The following is a 17,579-nucleotide window of genomic DNA, read 5'->3' on the forward strand; positions in this document are numbered from 1 at the left end:
GTTTTTTTTTTAATTAGGAAGGTCACGGGGCCCAAATATAGGTCCCACTCAGGTAGAGATTTTGTCTCGAGCCAACCCTGAGTGCAACGTATGTGTGTGTGAGTGGAAAATTTTAACAAACCGTACATATGCACAGCTGAACATCTTTGAGGAGTTTCATGGATCTTGTTCCAGATATCCGGTGAGTAACGGTAAAGGCTCCTATGAGACTTCTAGACAATGTCTCTGTCTAGGAGACCTTGGCAAGGTGTGGCCACAACGAGATTCTAAAAAGACATCTACATCTTTTTCAAGAAACTAATGAGGAGCGTATGAGTAAATTCAATTTGATTTTTTTCCAACCGACTTTCAAGAAGGGTAGAAAAAACCTCAATATAAATTCGATCGAAATGAAAATCTGGTGATCCTAGGGAAATATTTGATTTTAATTTTTTTTTATATTAGTTTTCTATAAGAGTTGTAAGAATTTTAATCATCTTAAAGAAAGTCATTTTGAAGGTAAGTCATTTCCTCGACGTTAATCTTGAATAAGAATTAAACAAAACCTATCGAATTTTGCTTATAACCCGCAAACTTCGCTAATTTGAGGGGGAAAAAAAGGCACCATGAATAGTCCGCAGCGGTATATAACCCACATAAGAAAATTTCATTTATCAATATAAAATCGCTTTCAAGGAGGTGGTGGTGGGGCTCGGTGAAAGCAAAGTTTTGCTTTCACCGAGTCACGTGATTTCCTTGCATTTGATGTAGTTGCCGTAGCGGCGGCTGGATGCTCCCTCCAGTAATATAAGCCCGATGGTGTGAGTATCAGAAAGATGAACCTGAAGACCAACAGCTGAACAAAACTAGCACTGCAGGTAATGGAGCGTTCAAAACGTGGAGGTATGATCATGGCCCCCACATCCTGAAGCAGGGCCCCTAGGCTGCGATCTTTTACGGGCCTCCGATCAGACTTTCACGGGGCCCCTTTATGATGAATTTATAGCGTGAAGAAACAAAAAATTATGACAATCATCCCGGCCCCAGGGCTGGAGCCTTGTCAGCCCACCCCTTGTGGGGGCCATGGGTATGATTCAAAAGACGAAATCCGTACATGGAGGAAAGAATACATTATTTTTTATATGTTATTCTTTCCTCCATGGAATCCTTACACTTGCATGGAGGAAAGAAAAGAAAAGTCTGCAAAAGTGATGCCAAAAACTGAAATTTAATTTTACAAAATATATGATCGATAACCGCTATGCTTAAAAAAAAGTCGAAAAACTGATTTCCAATAATAAAACTCGGAGTTTTTATGAAAATCAAATACTTTTTGGTCATTGCTTTTTATTTATAACATTTTCGGATAAATTTGAGGGGGAAGGGAAGAATTGGGGCACATTATCGCTAGACGTCGCTGTTATCATCGGGATTTTATTTCCGAGTTCTTTTGGGATGATGTCTGTCCCGTTATTTACTGAGATGTGTAAGGATCTAATTTAGATTTTGTTATATCGTCGTTACTTTAAAGATTTCTAATACGAATGTTCGTATTTAAAAATCGATTGCCATAAAGTTTGACCATGTGTCATCACTGCTGGTAATGGTCCTTTCACAGAACCTACAGAATTTATGGCCGATGACAACTAGAAATGTATGTGCATTATAATATAGCAGCGATTTTTTTTCATAAATATTCGTTATTTAACTTTCCTCTATGATGATACATTCAATTACAACACTTCAGAAATTCGCCGAAATCGCTCGAGGTTGGAGACGTGGTGAGTTTGAATTTTCAATGTTTACTTTTCGCGTGAGATAACACAAATATGAAAGATCAATGTCACATTTCATTACTGGCATCTACCTTCCCTAATCCTATGAATAAAATTTTGATTATTTCCGAAAACTGCTTTAACCTGAATGCGAATGATTGACAGGTTAAAGCCATCATAATTCAATCTTTAAACATGCTTATGAAAACATCTTTCCAAAATATATCCTGTCAAGTATATTTGAATGTGAAAGTTTTTTTTTAAATTCCATAAATTGTGTTGAGCGATTTGTATATTTGATTTTGTTAAGGTCATAACTTCCAATGCATATTTTAAGATTTCCATCGTATAAAACTTAAGAATGATTTTTTTCATGTTTTTTAAAACTTATATAGCTCTATATATGCAGTGGAATTGCAGGAAAACAGTTACTCCCCATTAGCCAACACCTCCCATTAATGGACACTTTTCTGAATCCCATGGAATAGTGTTTTAATTTGTTTTGCCCTGTGTGAGCCTATTCTTTCCATTACCAGACAAAAATTTCTATCTCTTGTGTGTTTGTTATCTAGGAGCTTCCACTGTATACATAGGTGCCAGAACCTAGAGACTGAGGCTATTTAAGACCCCCAATAAATTTTGTGAGGTAGCTGCATGGCCCCCACATACTAGATAAGGGCCCCTAGGCTGGGATCTTTGATGGGTCCTCAGACCAGACTTTTCACGGGGCCTACATTGAATTTATAACATGAAAAAATACAAAAAATGATAATTGTCCCAGGCCCTGTTAGCTCTGGTCTTGTTAGGGCCGGAGGGGGGGGGGGCTGAGCCCCCAATTATTCATGTATATACAATGTACCACATCCATCCTCCTGGGATGGAATTCTCATTTGAGTCATATACAGAATGACTGGCAATTTTCAGTCCACCCCCTCAATGTTTTCTTTCTGCTGGTGCCTCTGACTGTATTTCAATACACAGCAGAGCTTTCTATATCTGTAACAACCAGAATAGTATTTGACATTATAAGTGTAAACTTGTATCCAGCCCATTGGTCCAACATTGGCCTGAAACATTTGTCATCATCTCCACAACTACCTATAGAAATAAAAGTATTAGGTACGAGCACCCCCTCTCAATATTTCCATTAATTTTACTCCTGTGCTTGACGTGAATATCCAACCTGGGTCCCCAAAAGCAGAAATGTAGTGAAAATTACAACATACATCACAGAACAATCAGTGATGCTGCAGAACAATCTATAAAATTGATTCACAGAATTCTTCAGTGTAGAAAATACTATTATGGAAATTTTTACCACAGAGCATTTTTCAGTCAGCGGAGTGCTCATTGCAGAACAAAGCAAAACATTCTGCTTTGGACCCAGGGTTTGACATCCCAGCTGCCAGATCGACATGTTGACCAAAAAGTTGATATCGGTTCTTAAATATTTGGTTGGCCTCTAGTTTTCTCTCAATTTGTCAAGCCCTGATAGATACACATGTGACTGAGAGAGTTTTGATCAAACTTACAGTGTGTTAAATAAATGTTTCCAAATGTCCTCCCAAGTTTATTATAAAATTCACAATATATAGTACTCTATCTATGGAATACTGCTCCATGTCATTGAAAAAATTTACAGAATTGTTTCTCCATAAATTTTCAGTATCTGAAATATTCTTAAAATTTGAAAAATTGTCAAGAAAAACCACATTGTTGATTGATAATGCACAGACATATCCTGCGACACTGGAAGATAGTGAAGTTTTTGCTCCCTAATGTTACCAGTTTGGAGCAGTGATTTAACCAAAGTGTTTGTCTCCCTTTAGGATTTTGTTTTACCCATTTTAGAGATATTTACTCATATATGATGTTTTTCTTATCCAAAATTAGTCCAGCCCTTCTTGTTTCAGATATGAGAGGTAATAATTTAAATAGCTTATAAGAAGGCCAATGATATCATAAGCGCTCCAGTTATAATATTATATAAATACAAAGGCCGCAACAGGCAAATTGCCCAACGAGGTGGCTGAAAAAAGATTGCTATAAAAAATATACATGTCAAATATAACTAAAATACAGCAACCCAATATAAAGCACATATCATTAATAATAGGCCTATACACTGCCCATAAATAAGATTATGGTTACCTCTTACCTAAGATTATTGTTAGGTGGTTGTTGTCTTGTTATAGATATATCTTAACTGAACAATGAATTTATTGGTACTTACTCCAATTTGTCAATATTTTGGAGGAAATCGAAAGGGGGGAAAAGGATGCGTAAAAATGTGATAATTTCAGAAATTGAAATCATTACACCAGACATAACGGCCAAGACACCTTATATTCAGGTAATCAGATAATTTATGGCACACGCAATATATATAAAGAGATGATATCGCACTGTGTTTGAGTATAACTTTAGTATTATAGTTTTTATGTCTCTGTATCGCCACAAGATGGCACTATCATCACACAATTATTATCTATGTTATTTTTTCCCCTCCTTTTTAGCAGGGGTGGAGATATGGGAGCATGGGAAGCATTCCCCCCAGCGTCAAAGATAGTCAAATGATCTAATGTATATGTGTATACATGAATTGACATTATCATGCCCCCTCAGCAATAATCACCGCACCCCTCCCCAGACTTCCAAGTCTATCCCCGCCTATGCTTTTTAGTTGTTCAGTTGTATCTGCTCAAGTCAGTTGTTCTTTTGCTCATTGTCTAAATAATCTTTTTATATCGGCACGTTTGTCCATCGTATACACACTGTATTCTCATTGGAAAAAGATCAGTCACATGTGTGATTGGTGTCATGATAACAGTTCTTGCAGATATCCGTACAAAAAAATTAACCCAGATAATAGGATAAAATGATTTCCAGTAATGGTATAGTGTGTAGCAAAGGGTTTTTAAGAAACCACACAAAAATCTAGGCGTTAAAACAGTTTTTCGGGAGCAAAAAAACTTTTTTACCAAAAAAAAAAAAAAATATATATATATATATATCAAATAATATTTCTTTTGACTATTGCAGGACATAGGGACCCTCTTTCATGTTGGCAGATATGCTGATATAAATTCAAAACATATTTTGGGCTGTTCTTAAGACTCCTATTTAGTAATTACACAAAGAAAGTTATATATATGCTCATACAGAGTACATAGGTAACATGGCATTTTACTGGCAAACCATTGATCCTAGAGGCATAGTTTCAATTAAAAAAAGTAACTAAATAATGTGTAGTACTCAGATATCATTCATGTTCCAAGGGGTTTTATAGTTATTAAAACAGTATTAAATGTTTTTAAAACCAACTGTTTTTTTCCAACTTTCCTCCATTTTTCGAATTTTAATATCTCAATGGATATTGTACTTAGAAACGTGGCATTTTTTTACCTCAGGAGAGACAGGGTAACAACTTTGTATTTGGGTTCTTGAGCACAGGGTGTCTATAAAGAGTTTACATTTTTATTTAAATAACTATACAACCTCTTTGACACATCTGAGTATTTAACGTTATTTGGATACTTTTCTAATTGGACGTATGCATTTACGATCAATGGTTCACCAGTAAAATGTCATAAGCTCTGTTACCTATGCACCCTGTATAGGTGCAATACCAATTTTTCAGTTGCCATGGCACTCTGGTGCCTGAGATTTGTCAAGCCCTTTTTGGAACGTTGATATAAATTAAAAAAAAATATTGTTTCTCTGACTCCAATTCAGTCACCACACATATAAAATTTCAAGTTCTGATACCATTTTTTTTATCGCTGTGACGACTTGGCACCTGATTCCTAAAATAGAATTAATTTGGCATTGCTCAACATATTAGCCTATCATTTCTCTGTCCCAAAGCATAATATGTTAAAAAGTGTGACTTATGCATCTCGGAAAAAATTTTAAAAGTGTAGAACTTTATGGAAAGAATTTTTACTGCAAAACATTTCCAGTCAGCTAAGGGCTCGTTGCAGAACAGTATGAAACATTCTGCTTTGGAATTTCTTTGTTAGTTTTGTCAATTCATTTTATTGAATCTTTAAAAAAAAGGGGAAGAAAAATTTTAAGAATACTGACCTAAAAAGCAAACGTCCAAGAAATCACTCAGTGATGATATTTGTAAAGGAAAATACACAAATTCCATAGAAAAATAAAAATATAGATTATAAAAAATATTTTTGAAGCAAGAAATTTCTGAGAACAATGATCACGTGCAAGAAGTAGAATATTTGAAAAACATTTAATAGTGGGCTTTAAAAATCCCACGTCGTCATGGCGACTAAGAAATTGTCATAGATGCCTAATTGTTTTTTTAAATGTATGATTACTGAATCGAATTCCCCAAAACAGAATATGCCAAAATCTGTGACATACATTGCAGAACAAGCAGTAGTGCTGTTGCAGAACAACCTGAAAGAATTTTGAGAAAAGTGCACAAAACACTATTATGGGAACTTGCCGCAGATTACTTCCAGTCAGCCAAAGGCTCATTTCTGAACAATGCAAAACATTCTACTTTAGAGTTAAGTCTTAGGACAACATGTAATTTCAGAAATTATGTCAGCACATTAACTAACATTTAAAGGGGTCTCTATGTCCCAGACTTGTCAAAGAATACACCATTTTAGACCAATTTTATTGGTGAGAGGGTTGCTTGGTGCCTATGAAATTTTGCTGATGCCTTAATTTTTTTAAAATTTGTCAAGCCCTTTAATAGTTAACAATTTCCTTTTTTATAACTTAATAAATACACATTTAATATAATAAATGTAAGTTTTGTGCAAGTGTTAAGTTTCTTTTTGTGATAAGATACATTTCCAGGTTACGTGTGGATATTACTACACATTGAATTGCCATGATTTAATCAGTGCAAGTTCAAGTTTGTGAGTCAATTGAAGATCAACTTTTCTCTTTTTTTCAGTAGATTTTTATACCTTTTCCTTTTTTGCATATAGAGACATTAAAAACATACTTTAACTTATAAATACATACTTTGAAGATATTTTGCTTTATCAGTTTTTTACTCAACATATGAAATGTATAATTGCTAAAAGGTTTAGCATTGCTAAACAAAAGAAGTAGAAATATTTTGTTCTTTCTTTTTCTGAAAACAAATGCAGTAGCTGCCTGTTCCAGGAACTAAACAATATTCAAAAAAGTACTAATCTCTATATTTCAAGCCTTGAAACAGAAATAATATAGATATATGATTATAACTTACTTATTCTGATATTCACTCATGGAAATATGAAGGGTTGATCTTTGGAGGGAACACAAGGAATCTCTTCTAGAGAAATTTTGAGTTACTAACCTTTAAAAAGCATTGAAATCAGTGTTTCCCAAAGTGGGCAATATCGCCCCTTGGTGGACGATGGAATGGTCCAGTTGGGCAGTAAAAGCTAAGGGTATAACATAGGATTCTATGGGTTTGCTTGAGTTGAGGGGTGATAAAAGAGAAATTTCTGAAGAAGGGGTAATGGAACAAAATGCTTGAGAAACTATAATTTAAATTAACAATTTGTTTCAATTAATAATCTAGCCCGATCTTTTGGGCCTATATAAATATTTTCAATGAAGCAGAGAAAAATATTGTTATAAGAGATTTATCACACACAATTATATATATATGTGTATATATATATATAGATGAAATCAATTTTAATATTATATATTTTCAATATGGGCCATCTCCCACACCAAAGAGTAATATTGTTGATGCTAATGCATTATCTGCGAGTTTCACAATATTTGTTAACTATTAATATTAGGTCTTCAAATTTCTTCTGAGCCAATCATGGTTTTGTTCTCAAGAAAACTGTCCTAAACAATGTTTCTTTGTTTTTTTCAAGACTTATGACCTCTTACCATGTCAGAAAACACATTGTCATGAAATCAGAAAATTCTGTTTCATCCTTACTTAGACTCTGATTCAGCATTCACATAACCTGAAGAAAATTTTAGATGCCAATATCAATTTTTTTGGTCTCCATGGTGACCTGACACCTGGAATATGTCATACCTGATTAATATACATGCCAATGATTTTTTAAAATCGTTCAACAAAGTATTTTTTCATTGATGTTCCAAATAACTGGTGGCATAATCACTTTTTTGAAATATCTGTCATGAAAGGGCTTGACAAGTGGGAAACAAATTTTTGACAACGGCCAGAATTTTTTTAAAAGCTGAGCATGTTTTTTTTTTTTCTTTGAGAAAAATGGTTCATAATTATGTTTTCTTAGGACTTTATCAGGAGTTGGTAACCCCTTTCAATGTTGATTAGCACACTGGCATTTCATATACAAAACATTTGTTTACAGACTGAAATTTAGTAATCATTCATAGAAAATTACATCAATATCAATTTTTTAGTCTTTATGACAATTTATAATTTGTCAAGTTTTGTCATCATCCAGAATTCAAACTTGGACATGCACAGCCAAACGTTGAGTAATGTACAGGCGCTAACGTGAAGAAACATTGAGAGGCTGAAAGTCGCCAGTTGTCTCATATATACAGACAGACATGACCACTGACTGTTCAGAGAGACCATCCTGGGATGGTTTGTGCTCTTTCCCATAGGGTTGAACGGTCTCAGAGAGCTCCTGTATATATACAGGAGGGTGAGTGGTGTGTTGCTTTGTATATTCATTAATTCTTGGGTTGTGGGGACTCAGACAGCCGCGCCCGCCCCAGGTTCTGATGCCTATGGCATCATGGAAGATATAGGGGAGGGGGGGGGGCAATTGCTCCTCCTTCTCCCATCATTGATGCTGGGGGAGCTGCCTGATCTAATATATAGGCAGTGAAGTGATCCAATACTATATACAAATACAACGCCACAACAGGCAAATTGCCCAACGAGGTGGCTGACTTAAGAACATCATGGATCCCCGAACCCTTTTTTACCCTACCTACGAGCCCTACCTACTACTGCTACACCACACATGCACCCTGCCCACAACCCTTCGGGGAACCCCCAACGAATCGGTACATGCGGGAATGTGCGTGTACGTATAGTGAAACCTGACGTGAAGTTTTTTTTTGTTTCTCTGTAATGCTTGTTATGTGTAGTGCTGCCATCTGCCACCAGTTTTTCAAACTATGAGTGAAGTGTTATGATTGAATGATTTTTCGTTGTAGGACTGTTGCTCTCTGTGGCGAGACTTTTTAACGGGGTGATCGGCTCGCATTTGCGCCTTGAAGTTGGGAACCACAGAAAACCAACTTCAGCCGACCACCACTGTGGGGTTCGAACCTGGATCCTCGCATCGCGAGTCCGTCACTATAACCACTCGACCATCACAGCGGCCTTGGCATTCAAATTTTTCGGCTAACAAATATTTTTTCATGGTTTTCCAACTTCAAGTATGGATGTTATCCCACATACAAAAACTGATTAAGGTTGAGGCCCCGGACGCAGAAAAAAATATTGGGTCCCTTAAATTAGAAAAAATATGTAAAGTTGGGTACTTTGAGCCCTTCAAAAGTTGGAGCCCAGGGCGCGCGCACCGTTAAATCATCCTCTGCCCACATATAAGCTTAAATGGTTCTTAGAGTTCCTAAGTTCTGATCTGGTATGTTATAATCCCAGATCAGAATCTCCCACTCATGCAGATTCAGCAAAACAAGATCTTTATAAAACAGTTCAGAACTATTCATAATTTAATGCTAGCTGATGTGCTGCTGCTTGAAATCAGTATAAGAACTTGTTGTAATTCCTCCACTTAATATTTTTTTAAATTGAGATAAAGATGTGTCAGAGCTAGGAATGCTTAACTTAACCTTTTTGAGCTTTTAAGGACCACGAAGGAGGACATGTTTCACACTTAAAATAAGAACATAGCAAATTATTTTTGTTAGTTATTATGACTGCTTGTTGGGCATGCTTCATGGGAAGTGCAAGCTGGACATCTCTGGTTTAAACCATAGGCTACTTCTTTGTTTCAAATTATTCCACTGAATAATCATTTACACTCCTGATGTTCTCTCAGATATGGTTCCCCTACAGAGAAGTAAAAAAAGAAGAAATCAACAGAATTTCTGTGGCTTCATTTTATTAGTACAATATATTTGTGACATTCATCTAATTGAAAGAAGGTGTTAATGGATCACAAAAGGTTAAGAACCTCTGGCCTACTGTATGAATTAAAGAATATTCAGAGGTTCCCCAAGAGTTTAATTCACACTCAGAATCTTTTATGTGACAGAGATACAACTTTTCCCTGTGGAAGAGATGATGCCAAGATAACTGCATTGTCATTGCTGGAGGGAACTGGAGTAGTTCAGGTCGATAAGATATTCGCCTAAAGTAAAAATGATCAAATGGTCATTGCTGGAAGTTCTCGCACTGAGCAGTTAGTGCACCAACTTCTCTGCGAGAGATGTGACAAACAATCCATTCAGATTTGACTATGAATTGTCGGTCTCAGAAACGTATTAGCCCTTATGCGCATAAATAGCATTAGCGTGATAAAATTATCCAAATGATTGAATTCTTGATTGTGTATTTGGACCCGTGGCTTGAAGTGTATTTACAGTGGGCAAGTTCTGATGGGTAGCAAATCTTGGAAATATGTGTTAAAAAAATTAGACAAACAGGAGATGGGATGACAAAACTATAAATCTGGCTCTGTGTGTGTGTGCGCCAGTGGTTTTCAAAAAGTTGGCTGAAGAAAGTGCTGATCGGTCCAAGGAATGTGTTTCAGAACAAAGCAGAACTTCGGGTGAGGTTATAGTGAGCGCCTATGATAGTTCAGAGTGTCCTTGGTTTCCTCTGTGTTTGATTGAAAGGTCCTCACATAAGTGAAAAAATGGCAACATTGTTCTAAAGCAATGTGATTTGTGGGTAAAGAGGTGTGTGAAACAATCCAGACCAATTCAACTGAATAGAGTTACTATTACAGTGTGGTACCTGATAACTTCATCTTACAAGATTTTGTTCCTTAAAATTACTTTTGCTCAACATAACATTTAGAAGTTGTAGAAAGTAGGCTTAAGCCAAACCGAAAAAAATTTGGGCGCCAGCAAATGTTCATAGGCACCAAGAATTTTTCCTCTCAATGAAATTAGTCCAAAGTAGTTTATTATTTGACTTGTCTTGGACTTAAGGACCCCTTTCCATGCTAGCAGACAAGCTGAAATAATTTCTGATAATTTGTGCTGTCCTCAGATTTCAGTTATCAGTGCTTTAGTCATCATGGCGACCTGGGATTTGTTAAGCCCTGGCTCAAGCTGTAAATTTATTACGAATGGACTACTCCTAATTGAAGACACTAGTAATATATAACTCTGTAGATGGTGAAACACAGAGATCGAATCTTTTGGCCATAAGCAGTTTAGACTTGAAAGGTCTGGGGGGGGGGGGTTAACGTGTTGATGATGTCAATACACATATACACAGGGTGCATAGAACCATACAACCATGGGGAAAAAGTATCCAAATAACATGTAGATCTCGCATTTCATTCATATTGCAAGGGGTGGTTAGTTATTAAAATAAAAAAAATAACTTTTTATTTGGTCGCCCTGTTCTAAAAAACCCCAATTGGAAAGTTGTTACCCTGTCTCTTCTGAGCCCAACAGAAAAAATTCCATGTTTCTGAGTGAATTAGAATTCTAAGATATTTTAAAGTGGGAAAAAACACAGCATCTAAAACGTAGAATGAGCTTGTCCGTTAGTTCATGCGGTTCTTTCCTTCATTTTCAGTGATTTTCGGATTCAAAAGCCTCGATGAATGTTGCACTCAAAAACTTTTTTGTTTTTAAATTACATAACCCCTTGCGTTATGAATAACGTATCTGTGGTCTACACGTTATTTGGATACTTTTTCTAGGATCAACGGTTCACGAGTTATTCCAGGATAAACGAACTTTCCTATGCACCCTGGATCACCCGCACACGTCTTTGATGGGCCCACTTCCGTATATCGGCCCATGCCTATGGCATGAGAAGGATGGTGAAATCAAGGGTGCCCTAATAGCATCACGTCGGCAGAATGGAAAGAAATGTCGATGTTGGTGCGTTGCCAACTTTTCTAGCCCATGCCAATTTTATTTTTAAGACCACATGCGTTGTGCACGTGCATTTGATTTTTATTATTAAGTGATTCTACAATTAGTCGATAATATATCCACAGTCCATACTCATTCCGATTAAATTTAAAAAAGTTTTCCAATCCCATTTGGTTTCACATGTCAGATAATTTATCACGTACGTTTAACGGCCGTATTCACCGACACAGCTTAAACTACAATCGTAAGTGAAAGGATTGAAGATTGAAACGGATTGGTTAAATTTAGGATTTTAACCAATACGTGTCGATCGCTAATCCTTTAACCTGCGATTGTAGTTTAAACTCTTTCGGTGAATACGGCCATAAGATAGGTTTGGTTTGAAAATACATCATCGCCAAAGCAGAGCCACCAAATTTATTGGGTTGTCGGCATCACTTCCACTTCAGAATTGATTGTACTGTACTATCTGGAAATGCACTGATGCGCTTTTATTGATCTAACTTTTCCCCGCAAAAAACGGTGGTTATAATCAAATTATTTTAATGACTTGCAAGCGGTTTCCGAACGCCGGCCATGGAAACGTCAGATATTACTTCAAATTATTTTACTTAAACATTCGTGGTGCCAGTACCTATGAACCAATTCGAACGAAACAGTACTATATCAAATGCAGTAGCGTACACGCTATTTGCGGAGGGTTCTTTTCTGCTTTCTACTCCAAAGTAACACTATAACCTCGGCTCACCCCCTTCTCCCATTGCATACGCCAGTGATCACATGCTATGCAGCTCATGTGAAACCGGGAAAAAATCCAATAATCGCCCAGATACGGGGGGGTGTCCCTTCCCTTATATAAAAAGATATGTACGGGTGACTTTGTATGTGTGTATATATGTATTCATCATCTTGCCTCCCAGACCTTCAAGCCTTTCTTTCAAACCGAGCGCAACTCCGGTCTATCGCGATGGGCAATTTACTACCGATTGAGTTGTGTCGGAAGTGTGAGTGTGTGTACTTAAGTCTTGGTGCGTATGTAGTGCTGTGCTTGAATTAGTGCTGCCATCTATATGTCAAAGTGTGAGTGAAGTGTAATGATTAGGTCTATATCCGCCTATATATACAACCTCTGACAATAAAGTTCGGTGAATGAAGTCAGAACGGCCGATCTGGCAACACTGGCGAAGCAAAACACTGCACATGCGCAGCGGCAGGTGTTGACCATCTGCCGCCACCGTTATTCAGTTGAGCGTCGTTTGTGTTCCATGAAAGACTTGTTTTACAAAGTGCTTGTTTAGTGCGTTGGTTCTTAACTGAGAACAGGAAAATGAACGAACAAAAGATCAATTTAAAGTTTTGTTTTAAGCTTGGCAAGACACCGAAAGAGACTCACGCGATGCTGGTACGTGTTTATGAAGATCAAGCACTGTCCATGAAGTGTGTGTACGAGTGGTTCGCCCGTTTTAGAGAAGGCCGGGAAAGTGTTTCTGACAACCCCCGTCAAAGCATTATCCACAAGGAATTTCTACCTGAGGGAACGACGATGAATGCTGCAAGGTACATTGAAATTTTGACCCGTTTAATGAAACGTCTACGCAGAGTACGACCTCAGTACGCACAACAAGGTTTATGGTTTCTTGTTCACGACAATGCTCGCCCTCACACAGCCAATATCGTCAAACAGTTCCTGGCAAAAAAGGGGGGTGGTGCAAATTGAACATCCACCATACTCGCCAGATCTCAATCCTCCAGACTTCTTCCTATTCCCACGACTCAAACTCGCTTTGAAAGGAAAGAGATTTGACGATATTCCTGACATCCAACGAAACGTGACGAGGGTTTTGAACTCCATCCCAAAAGAAGACGTCTTGTAAAGTTTCCAGGACATGTATAGGAGATCTCAGCGGTGCATAGTAATGGGAGGTGACTATTACGAAGGACAGTAAGGTAACTTTCGTTAACATTTCATCTACGTTAATGTTACAGGACTATTCACCGAACTTTATTGTCAGAGGTTGTATATGAAGAGTTTAAGATGAGTCGCGGGTGGGCCTCGTGGAATGACACGTTCGTCTGGAAAGTACGGTGAATCCCGCCAGTGGCGTCGGAGCCAGGGGTGAGCACCCACACACACAGTCAGGGCCGTAACTAGGCAGGTGCACTCGCACAGGGCTCACTTGGAAGTGGGCCCAGAATTGACCTAAATTCAAATTCTTGCACAGGAATGGCTAGCTACGGCCCTGCATACAGTATTCTGTACCACCGGGTCTGAGCATCCCCAGAATTCATTCAGAAATCGAATCTATCGTATAAAGCCCAGGCCGAGCACCCACAGCCTGTGGGCCACAGGTGCGTAACACTGTCGACGACGCTGGAATATCCCGCTTATAACGGTTTTTTTTAAACCGTCATGAAAAACGTTGTAAGTGGGAAAACGCTTTAAACGGGAAATCCCGATCAGTATTAAGAAATATTAAAAGTTGGACTCGTGAAAATAAGTCGTACTAAGCGAGAAAAATGTGTTATAAACGTAAGAGGGAACGTTATAAGTGGAATCTACCTATGTACTTATAACTCTCTAAACACGTTATTCAGTATGAGCTAATACTCGGTCTTTTTTTAGATGGTAAGTGCGCAAACAGTCACGTTCTTGTAATGTCGCTACAACACGTTTTGAAATTCGGCTGTAACGTTAGCTCGTAATGAAACCTCACAAGATTTCCAACCTCTATGGCATACGTAGGAGGGATATAGGAGATCCACACTCCCCCAAGACGATAAAATATTTTTATAGGAAAAATTAAATTCTTGACCCCCTCCCCTTCAAATGCTGTTTGAATTGATTTAAAATGTTTTTTGAAGGTTAGTAGCTCCCTAGAAGAGTGCCTCCTCTAAAACCTCTAACCTACTAGTGTCTGCCTTCCTCAAAGGTAGGTCCTGCATACTCCTCTGCCTCGAACAAAAAGGGGTCAAGAATGAAATCTGTAGTGAAACTGCGTACTCTCTGCAATAAAGCTTTACACATGTATAATAACGGTATCCTTGCAGTACCAAATTTCCTTCTGATGGTGGTATTTCCTCCAGAGTTCCTTGAAAATCCTTTATAGCAGTGCATAGCAGGCCGTAACTAGGGTTTTTGCCGCCCCCACACCTTTAAAATCATACCCCCACACCTTTAAAATCATATAATTTTGTAACGGTGTACTTTGTTCCTCCTAAAACTGCCGCCCGGGGCAGTTGCTCCCACCTGCCCCCCCCCTCTAGTTACGGCCTTGGTCGCGACTCCTAGGAGCGCCGCGGTGAGCTGGAGATATTGGTTGTGTTTGTTTATGCTTTGAAGTTGTTCTTTTATACAGGAAAATACTTACTAAACTATTCTCGGGAGCCGCAGATGAACCATGAATTTGGCAAGGGTGATAAAAGTTCCATGAGTTTTCTTTATTTGTAAATATTTCAAGGTGAATTCACACCTACAGGCACTCACCGTTTTTGACACGCGTCGTAACTGACACGGACAGACAAGGGGTATTCATATCTACATAGCACTCACAGTAGCAGACACGGATAAACGTAATGTATTAAGGGGGTTGGTGCACGCAAATTTTCCAAAATACACATTTTCCAATTTTTAAATACTGTGAAATTTTCTGCGTCTGTGTAAAAGTTTTTGTTCTACCTTTACTAAAAATATTTTTAAAATATTTTAATATAAACTGCTGGCAAGCATTACACATGCTAATGTTTTTCACTAAAATGAGTTTTTCTAAAAACGCTAAGTTTTTCGTTAGAAAAGAAACATTTTTTTGGGCACCACTCATTCAAATGTCTTGAAACTTTGTGTCTCTCAACGCTATGGTGTTCCATACTTTAACACACTTTTTCGCTGTTCAGATCGGTACACATTAGACCATGAACTTGAAACCTTCAAAGCAATTGTGAAAGACGGGGTTCAACACGAAGATCGTTGACGAAATAAGTAGAACATTCTTGAAACCGGCACGAAAAACTACTTTAGAAAATACAGAGACCACTCAAAGAAAGTGTAGTCATACCCTACGATCCAATACTCTCACTGAAGATCAAACCGATTCTTAAAAAGTTTAATCTAACAACCATAGATGTGCCCACTAAAAACTTTGGTTTCATGCCCTCTAAAGATGCTATACCACAGAAACAATGGGGCATTTATTACATTCCATGTGGTGATTGCCCTCTTGGTTATATAGGAAAGACAAGGAGACCCATAAAAGCAAGATTAAATGAGCATGCTCGCTGTGTTAAGAATCATTAATGTGAAAAATCGACCATCGTCGCTCACTGTTGGTAAGAGGGCCAGATTCAAATTTCAAGAACCGAGAGTTTTTCACAAAGTCAAGTCCACAGTTGATTTAGATTTCTACGAAGGCACATATATTCGGACCTTCAAAAAATACACTAGTAAACGATAATAAATCTACACCCCAGGGCCATCATTTCAACTTTTTCCAGGGAGGCAAAGAACATGTACTCAATGTACATATTTGTGTATATATATACCATTTTTAGTGTATCTTCAAAAGCCAGGTGTTGGTTGCCCCCCAAATGACGGGCCTGTTACACCCCCGATCAGGGGCGTCGGAAGTGTTTCAAACTTGTGGGTGCTCGTCTTGAGTCCAATGTAGTAAATTTCGATTTCTGAATCAATTCTGTGGGTGCTCGGACCCGTTTTACAAACTTCCGTGGGTGCTCGAGCACCCACAGCACCCCCGGCTCCGACGCCACTGCCCCCGATCGCAACACCATGGCTTCAATTCATTTCGAACGGGAATTCTGAGAAAATTCGAATAGACCAATCGGGTAGCACTATTCCGCAAGCGTCCAATCAGGACGCTGCATTAGTATCTCACGCAGGCTCACAGGCTGTGATGGTAACTCGTGGGAAATTTCCCATATTCGTGGGGAAAATTGGCTAAAATTTGCCCAAGTGGGAAATTTCTTAGCATTTGTGGGAAATTTTGAGAGTTCATCAAACAAAAGAATTTTTGCAAAAAATTAAGAAAATAATGCAGTGCAAAACTTCTCTATTGTAAAATACTTGATTATGTATTTGCCCCGCTAGAGAGCAACACATTTTCTGAGTGCGTGGGAAAAATTTAGTGAAAAGGGAATTTTTTGAGGGAAATTTCGCTGAAAGAGGTTACCATCACTGCTCACAGCTTCATTCTGACCACGACGTTTGAAGTGAACAGACGTACTTTTTCCGCTGAGCAACCGAGCGTTAAGATTTGGTATTCAACCCAAGTGGGAAACTCGGTCAGTGTGACTAGTGGTTAAAAATTTTTCCTCTGAAGACGACACCCATTGGTGGTGAAATGCATTAGGATTTTTTGTATTTTCGTGTATTTGCCTTATTCGTTGATGTCGTCTTAATAAAAACAACTTCGTTTTGAGAAAAACGCATTTTAGTGGAAAACATTAGCTTGTGTAATGCCTGCCAGCAGTTTATATTAAAATATTTTTAGTACAGATAGAAGAAAAACTTTTACACAGATGCAGAAAATTTGTAGTATTTAAAAATTGGAAAATGTGTTTTTTGGAAAATTTGCGTGCACCAACCTTCTTGAGTGGCGAGATGATACGGCAGCCACAAAGCGTGCGAAAGCGCAACGTGATGAGTCATCACGTTGCCTCTCAAGCTGGCATAATATATGCAGGCCAAATATTCTCCACTCGGATGTGGTACGTGTCTGTCTGTACCGGAGTAGTAAAGGTACGATAGATATGAAGACGTTTATTGGATTATTTGAAAGAATTTGTGTGTCT

The 17,579-nt window shown here is 38.0% G+C and overlaps 1 protein-coding gene across 11 annotated transcripts in view; it reads left to right on the forward strand.

Annotated features, from left to right (window-relative positions):
• Positions 1–1,398: 1,398 nt before the first annotated feature.
• The window catches only part of RhoGAPp190 (Rho GTPase-activating protein 190), a 231,649-nt gene continuing 215,468 nt past the window's right edge, over positions 1,399–17,579 (forward strand). For 9 of the 11 annotated variants that reach the window (XM_089232978.1, XM_089232986.1, XM_089232988.1 and 6 more), the window contains exon 1: positions 1,437–1,760. The gene's annotated coding sequence lies outside the window, so the exon portion shown is untranslated. Of the gene's footprint in view, positions 1,761–17,579 lie in introns of all 11 variants that reach the window. The other 2 variants (XM_089232991.1, XM_089232992.1) reach the window with 2 other exon arrangements.

The sequence above is a fragment of the Pholcus phalangioides genome, unplaced genomic scaffold (assembly GCF_987345545.1).
Source record: "Pholcus phalangioides strain wild (caught in Gottingen) unplaced genomic scaffold, Ppha-v1.0 ptg000007l_1, whole genome shotgun sequence".
NCBI classification, from domain to species: Eukaryota; Metazoa; Arthropoda; class Arachnida; order Araneae; family Pholcidae; genus Pholcus; species Pholcus phalangioides.